Genomic DNA, 7,970 nt, shown 5'->3' with positions numbered 1-7,970 from the left:
GGAGGAATGTACACCGATTTGTCTTTTAAGGTAGAATACACACTAGGCACAAAATCGAGTACCACAACATGATTGCAACAAATATTATCATCCTTTTTAGCAATAGGTTCAGCAATCAAACACTTAGCATGCATCTTAAGAGATTCATTTTCACATTTTAACTCATCAACAAGTTTGTTAGGAAAAACAAGTTTAGCATCCAAGTCCACATTCAAACATTCAAACTCTTTCAGCAAGTTTTTTATATTTCTCAACCAATTCGTTGGATTCATTGAGCTTAGCAATCAAATCATCCTTTTCACAAAATAACTTGCTCAAATTCTTTTGAAACTTTTTAGCATTTTTCTTCAAGAGTTTGTCAACAACACCCATAGATTCAAATAACATGTCATCACATTTATGAGGATTAACACTCATAGAGGCATTTTCACAAACACGTGGCATGTTACATTCATCACCAACCAAATCATGCAAAGAGGCATACAAAGCACAATCCATGGCAAATAAACACAAGGGGTCAAGGATCACACTTAGGTATTTAAACCACAACAAGTATACCCGTTTTGATACCAAATGAAAGTTCAAATAGTGTAAAAACACCTTTGAACGTTTAGACCCCCAATTTACAAATTAACCAATTCAAGCTTTATGTCAAACACTTAGTGTGCGGAAAATGAACAAAAGCTATAAAATAGAATTGGAAAACTATCTAAGCAAAATTAAAATCACAACCCATAGTAGATAATAAAAAGGTAAAGATAAAAAGGAAGGAAGATGCAAACACAAAGACAACACGTGATGTGTTATCGAAGAGGAAACCAAAACCCTCAGCGTAAAACTTCTCCGCCGCCCTCCAAGCGGTAAATAATATACTAGAAAATGTAGTTGGGATACATGGATAGCAATAGACCCTCCAAGCCTAATCTACCCAGTGCACCTAAGCCCTCCAAGCTTCTTGCTCCAACGAGGTTGCGCCGAACCTTTTTCTTTTCTAGCTTCCCATATTCTACTACTTGACCATAGCATCAACCAATATAGATTGGTTCCTTTCTAATTGCTTCCCAGAACACCAAACAACCATCTCACAGTAATGAATATGGTGAGAATAAGGTTTTGGTAAAATGCCTCTCAAGGGTTTGATAATGGAGAGGAAGAGAGTTGAGGAATATGAAGAGACTCTTATGTAAAGATTGTGGATGACTCAATCTTGTTTTTCTCTAGGGTTTCTCTCTCAAAATTCTCTCTGGAAGCTCTCTTTCATTTGTGGGTATAAGGGATATTTATACTGGGGTGAGAAGAGAATGTGAAATGTCAAGTTTTTCAAAACAAGGGTGGCTCGTGGCTTGGCCTTGCGACTTGACTGAGTCGCGAGATAACCGTATGGCCAGTTGTCCTGTTTTGTCTTGTAGTGCTCCAGGTAGCATGACTGTTCACCTTCTGGCATGCTTGGAATGTGTGCTGCATCTGGCAGCTTGCAGCAGCGAGTCACCCGCAAGATCAAGCCGCGAGTCTCTGTTTTCTTGCACACTCTTGAGCATTCAACACTCTATCTCACTCACTACCCTTACAACAAACCCACCTAAATACAGGGTTACTAAATGTTGAAATACAAGCAAATTTGGCACGGAATAAAGCCAATAAGATGGTTGATTAAATTCAACCTTACAAAAATACTCACAAAATAATCCATTCATAATTCTCAAAAATATAAGGATATATTCACACATACAAGTTTAGATAAATTTAGGTTGTCCCATAAGTTTTTCGTAAAACGAATAGTAAATTTGCACATCAAGCATTTAGAAAATATCAATTTATATATAGAATATCAGCATATTCCTTGATATTAAATAGTTTAATAATCAACATTGTTTTGGAAAACCCCCAAAATTATTAAACACCACTTACCTCTTAGTTGCAAAAATAAAAGAAATCAACTTCCCTTGAATCCCAACAATTCAGTAGAATTAAAACCTAGTAACACCAAAAATAGGTTCATCAATACATAATTTTCCACTTAAAAATCTATCTTCACACTTAAATAGTTTTATCCTAGACAATATTGATATATCCAAAATTCTCTATTTATTCACCTAACTATCCAATTTACTTTCAACTTTGACCAAATTTCTAGACTTAAAAATATTGTTGCCTAATTAGATTTTTCCATTAACATAGTCATAGATATTCATGAAACTTCAATATGGCCAAACCTAATTGCAGGGTCACATGTATGGAATAGCTTCAAGTAAAATAAGATTCAATATAGGCTGAATGATAGATGTCTGATCCATCTAACAAAAAGAAGCCATATTATATATATATATATATATATATATATAAATATATATATCCATTCACTCTAATATTATATATATTCAATCTAGTATTGGAAGCCATGTGATAGCCTTCAATTTATCAATCTAGTTGCCTACAATTTTCCCTTGATGCCACTGGACTAGTACTTCGACCATAACAAAAGTGTGATGGTTTGACGGTCAACAATTGAGGCTATATGCGATTACAGATTAACCACAAGCACCCTTTGCCCATTAAAATAATCATAATTTTAGATCCAAGATGGCCATATATGGATATACATATAAAACCACAGGGCAATCTTTTCCCTTTCACATGATAAAGTCCAAGCCTATTACTCTATTAGATACAATTTCAAAGCTTGTGGCCCTTTCCTGACATATTGATCATTCTTTATCTAATATAATACAATTATAGGAGCCATTTTCTATTAGTATAATGATAGTCTAGGTTCATGGCAATTACTAGCTATTGACTATTCAAACTTCTTAAATTTAGAGCAAGACAAACCATACCTAAACTACTTGTGCACAACCATAGAGAAGAAAAGAAACAGCCCCAACGTGTGTTGCAGTTGAAAACAAAAAGGAACTTTCTTATGTACATACACATGTAACTTGGAGAAAATTGGCAAATACCCTTTAACAAAAAAAAAAAAAAAAAAATCTAGCATTTTGCCCCCTTTCCCAAACTAATTAGGGAAATTCCTCTCTTTTGAAACTCAATTTTCTCAAAATCGAGTTAAGCCCTATAATGGTATTTTTAAGAAGCCTATAGTGACGTTTTAAGGACCTATAGTGGCGTTTTAAAACTCGAGTTATAGGTAAAAAAAAAAGAAAAAAAATTGCATGTAACTCGAGTTCATGGAGCTCGAGTTTCAAAATGTCACTATAGGCTTCTTAAAAACGCCACTATAGGTCTCCAATATATATATATATATATATATATATTTTTTTTTTTTTTAAAACTCGATTTTGAGAAAATCAAGTTTCAAAAGAGGGGCATTTCCTTAATTAGTTTGGGAAATGAGGCAAAATGCTAGATTTTTTTTTTTTTTTTTTTGAAAAGGGCATTTGCCCATTTTCTCCCATGTAACTTAAAAGGTAAAAGGTTAGGGTTATCAAGGCTCATATATTTACTTATGCCACCTTACTTGGGCTTCATATCCCATAGTATTTATCTTATTTTTGATATCCTAGACCCAAATCAATTTAATCCATTTAATTGTAGGCCTCCTTTATAATTTACGCACAATAATTAAATCGGTACAAAATTATGGGGTGTTACATAAGGTGCTTAGTATTGCACTTTCTTCTATTGATGTATTTTGTCCTTTTCCAAGTGGTGGAATTGTATCTCATTGTATACATTGTCTCAATGGTAAAATGCATCAAATTCCTTTTCCTACATTTGGGTTTCATGCCTCTAGACCTCTTGAATTAGTCTATTCCAATGTTTGGGGTCTAGCTCCAGTTACTTCCATAAATGATTTTCAGTATTATGTTCTCTTTGTTGATGCCTATTCCAAATTCTCATGGCTTTGTCTCTTAAAACACAAGTCAAATGTTCTAGATGTTTTTAAGTTTTTTAAAGCCACTGTTGAAAATCAGTTAAACTCCAAAATTAAAAATTTAAGATCAGATAATGGAGGTGAGTTTAGTTCTAATGCTTTCAACCTCTTCTATTCTTCTCATGGAATTATACATAAGTTTTCTTTCCCTTACATACCCCAACAGAATGGGCGTGGTTGAAAGAAAACATAGACATGTTGTTGAGTGTGCCTTTACCTTGTTATCTCACTTAAAATTGCCTCAGTCTTACTGGTCTTATGCAGTTTCTACTACAGCTCATTTTATCAATAGGCTTCCCACACCTAATCTCCACTACCAATCACCTTGGGAGGTTCTTTTCCTGTCCAAACTAGATATTACCCATCTTAGAACCTTGGGCTATGTCTATTTTCCACTCTTAAGGTCTTACAATACCCATAAGCTTCAACCACACACTACCCCATGTATTTTTCTAGGATATCCAGCTTTTACAAAAGGCTATATCTGTAAGGACCCTATTACTTCTAGGATCTATATTTCAAGACATGTTTTCTTTAATGAGGCTGAATTCTATCCCTTTCAGTCTTTACCTACTAGTCCAACTTCACCTCCTACCTCATAGATTTCTATACCTACCTTAATTTCTGCCTCTCAGTCATGTTCCTTTCCTACATCCTAGTTTGGTACACAGTCTAGTTCCCCTTCTCCATCATTCCCAAAGTCTGCTTCTACCCTCAGTCTACACCTCTATCTCTTCCTTCACCTTCTATCACTTAATCTAGTCCTACTTCTGGGTCAGTTTCACCTTTATCTGTCCCTTCTGTCAGTGCCAGCCCACAGGTACCTATTCCAGCTCCTTCATCCATCAACACTCATCCTATGATCACTAGGTCCAAGGATGGCACCTTTAAGCCTAAAGCCCTTGCTACTCAGCTCACTCATGATCAGTCTTTATCTGGCCATTCTGCTTCAGCTATTTCTCCAGTCAAGGCTGCCAAGTCTACTAAAACCACATCTGTCTCCAAGATTGACTATACAATTACTGAACCTCCTTCATATAGAATTGCAGCTCAATATCCTTAGTGGTGCTCAGCTATGGATGATGAATTTGCTACTCTTCAAAGACAAGGCACTTGGTCTTTGGTTCCACCTTCACCTTCTTAGAATTTAGTTGGGTGCAAATGAGTTTATAAACTCATACACAGCAATGATGGCAACATTTCTAGATATAAAGCTAGGTTGGTGGCTAAGGGCTTTCACCAACAATATGGGGTTGATTTTGAGGAGACTTTCAATCCTATGAGCAAACCACCAACAGTTAGAATCATTCTCTCCTTGGTTGTTCAATTCAATTGGCCTATTAGGCAGCTAGATGTAAGCAATTTCTTTCTTTATGGCTACTTAAGGGAGGAGGTTTACATGGTTCAGTGTTGATTCCAAGTTTCCCAACCATGTTTGCAGGCTTTGGAAATCTCTATATGGACTCAAACAGGCTCCTAGAGCTTGGTTTGAGAGATTTTCTACTCAATTACTACATATGGGGTTTCAGGCTTCTCTTGCAGATTCTTCCTTGTTTTTTCTTCAACAAGGGAAGTTGGTTGTGTATCTCTTAGTTTATGTTGATGACATTGTCATGACTAGCAATTGCCCTTAGTTTCCGTCTTCCCTGATTGTTCAACTTGGTACTGCTTTTGAATTGAAGGATTTGGGCCCTCTTCATTATTTTCTTGGTCTCCAAATCACTTGGATTTCCAAGGGATTGTTTCTTAGTCAGTTCAAGTATGCTCAAGACCTTCTTCTCAAGCTTAATATGTAGTCCTTTAAGCCTGCTCCCACTCCTTGTGCTCCTCATCTCAGATTGGTGCCTTATGATGGATCAGTTCTTTCTAATCCACATGAATACAGGAGTTTGGTTGGTTCACTACACTACTTAGCCTTCACACACCCTGATCTAAGCTTTGCTTTCCAACAAGTGTGTCAGTTCATGTCTATTCCAATTGATACTCACATGGTTGCTGCTAAACGCATTCTAAGGTATCTTAATGGTACTCTTAATTTTGGGGTTTACCTTAGACCTGGCCCTATTTCTCTCTTTACCTTTTTAGATTCTGATTAGGTTAGGGACCCCTTTGATAGGTGTTCCACTACTGGATATATTATTTATTTGGGCTACAATCCAATTACTTGGAGTGCTAAGAAGCAGGACACAATTTCTAGGCCTTCTACAGAGTCTGAATATCACACTTTGGCTTCCATTGCAGTTGAGCTTTATTGGCTTCGCCAAGTGTTAAAGGATCTTGGTCTATTTCTCCCTTCTCCTCCAAAGCTCTGGTGTGACAATGTCTTTGCTCTGGCCATTGCTTCCAACCTAGTGTTTCATGCTCGTACCAAGCATGTAGAAGTTGACTATCACTTTGTTTGTGAAAAGGTCCTACGTTGTGAACTTCAAGTCAAATACATTGCCACTGAAGATCAATTGGCTGATGTATTTACTAAGAGCGTGTCTACTTACCATTTTCCTTTTCTTCGTTCCAAATTCATGATGTTTATAGACCCCCATGGTTTTAAGGGGGGATGTTAAAGAGAGTAATGACACCAGAAAACAGAGATTGAAATTGGAAGAAGAAGAAGATCAACAGCTAGTACAATATGGTGTTGTTGTATTAAATGTGCCTCTTAAGTTGTAATAGAAAAATGGTGACATTTTACTTTAGTAGAACAGTGTCGTTTTAAGGCTTCTTCAATGTTAGAACTTTGGGCACTGACTCTTCCCTCTTCTGTCTATGAGTTGATGGTCATCACTGTGTGCTTCTTGAAGATAAGCCATAGCTCCACAATTGTCTTGGTAACCGTCAGTCCTAGAATCACGAAGAGTTTGTTACAGAGGTGGTTATGAGTCTATAGATTGAAGGTTCTAGAGGTTATCTAATCTAGGTCCTATAAATAGAGACTAAGTTATACTCTATAATTTTGAGCTTGTATGATCATTTTTTCTTAGTTGCTTAGTAAAGATCACTCTCTCTCTCTCTCTCTCTCTCTCTCAGTTATACTCATCTACCATTGTTAATCTCACATAAGCTCCAAAATCTGACAGAAGTAAGTTGGGCTTGCACTCAACTATCAGATTGTATTCTCATCGTAGCTTCTTCATGACAAGATTGACTCAAAGAAGCTAGTATTAAAACCATTAGATTGTATTCTCATCAAAGCTTCTTCAAGACTAGGTTGACTCAAAAATGTTTAAGGTGGAAGGTGATAACATTAAATAAGATATTTTTGCATATCCATTCAACTTTGTTTATTATTTCTCAACAAGAAGGAAAAAAAAAAAACTTTGTTTATCATCAATTTCTTTGAAATTGCTAAGAAAATTATGTATCTAAGTTTGAGTAAAGAATGGGCCCTTTTGGATATACACTACTGTGAGTTTCTTTAAAAAACCTTCTCCCCTCTCCCCCATGTGTGTGTGTTAAAAAATACTTAATATTCTAAAAAAGAAAAAAAAAAGTTTGCGTAAAGAGTGTATATAACATACATAAAAAATATAACATACATAAAAAATAAAAATACAATAGACTTGTTTATCTTAAATATGACATAAGCAAAAATTTTTATGAATAGGAAACATAATGAGTTGTTTGATAATGATATATTGGCTCCATTTGTTTCGAAGTAAAATATTTTTAAGAAATAATTTCACATTTTACAGTATTTGTTTTGCAGTAAAATATTTGGTCAAAAATAAAATATTTTCATCAACCAAACAACTAAGGCAAATTTGTGTAAAATGTTTTACACTTGAAATATTGGTAAAAATTTTACATTTTTGTGCACACTCTCAGCTTGATACTCTACCTGTTTCTCTCACTCTCACACTCTATTAGTATTCTCTCGGCCCATTGTGGCCCTTCTCTCCCACCTATCATCGACAACAACTTAGGCACTACCCATTACTGGCTCCTCCCTTTGCCGGTGCTACCTATCACCAGCTCCACTATCATTGGCTCTACCTGAGTTTTTCATTTTTTTTTTCTTCCACTGTTGTCATTAGCTCCACCATTTCTTGGCACTTCCATTGCCATTAACTCATCCCCAGGTTCT

This window comes from Quercus lobata, chromosome 11 (genome assembly GCF_001633185.2).
Source record: "Quercus lobata isolate SW786 chromosome 11, ValleyOak3.0 Primary Assembly, whole genome shotgun sequence".
Taxonomy (NCBI): Eukaryota; Viridiplantae; Streptophyta; class Magnoliopsida; order Fagales; family Fagaceae; genus Quercus; species Quercus lobata.
This window is presented reverse-complemented; position numbering follows the sequence as displayed.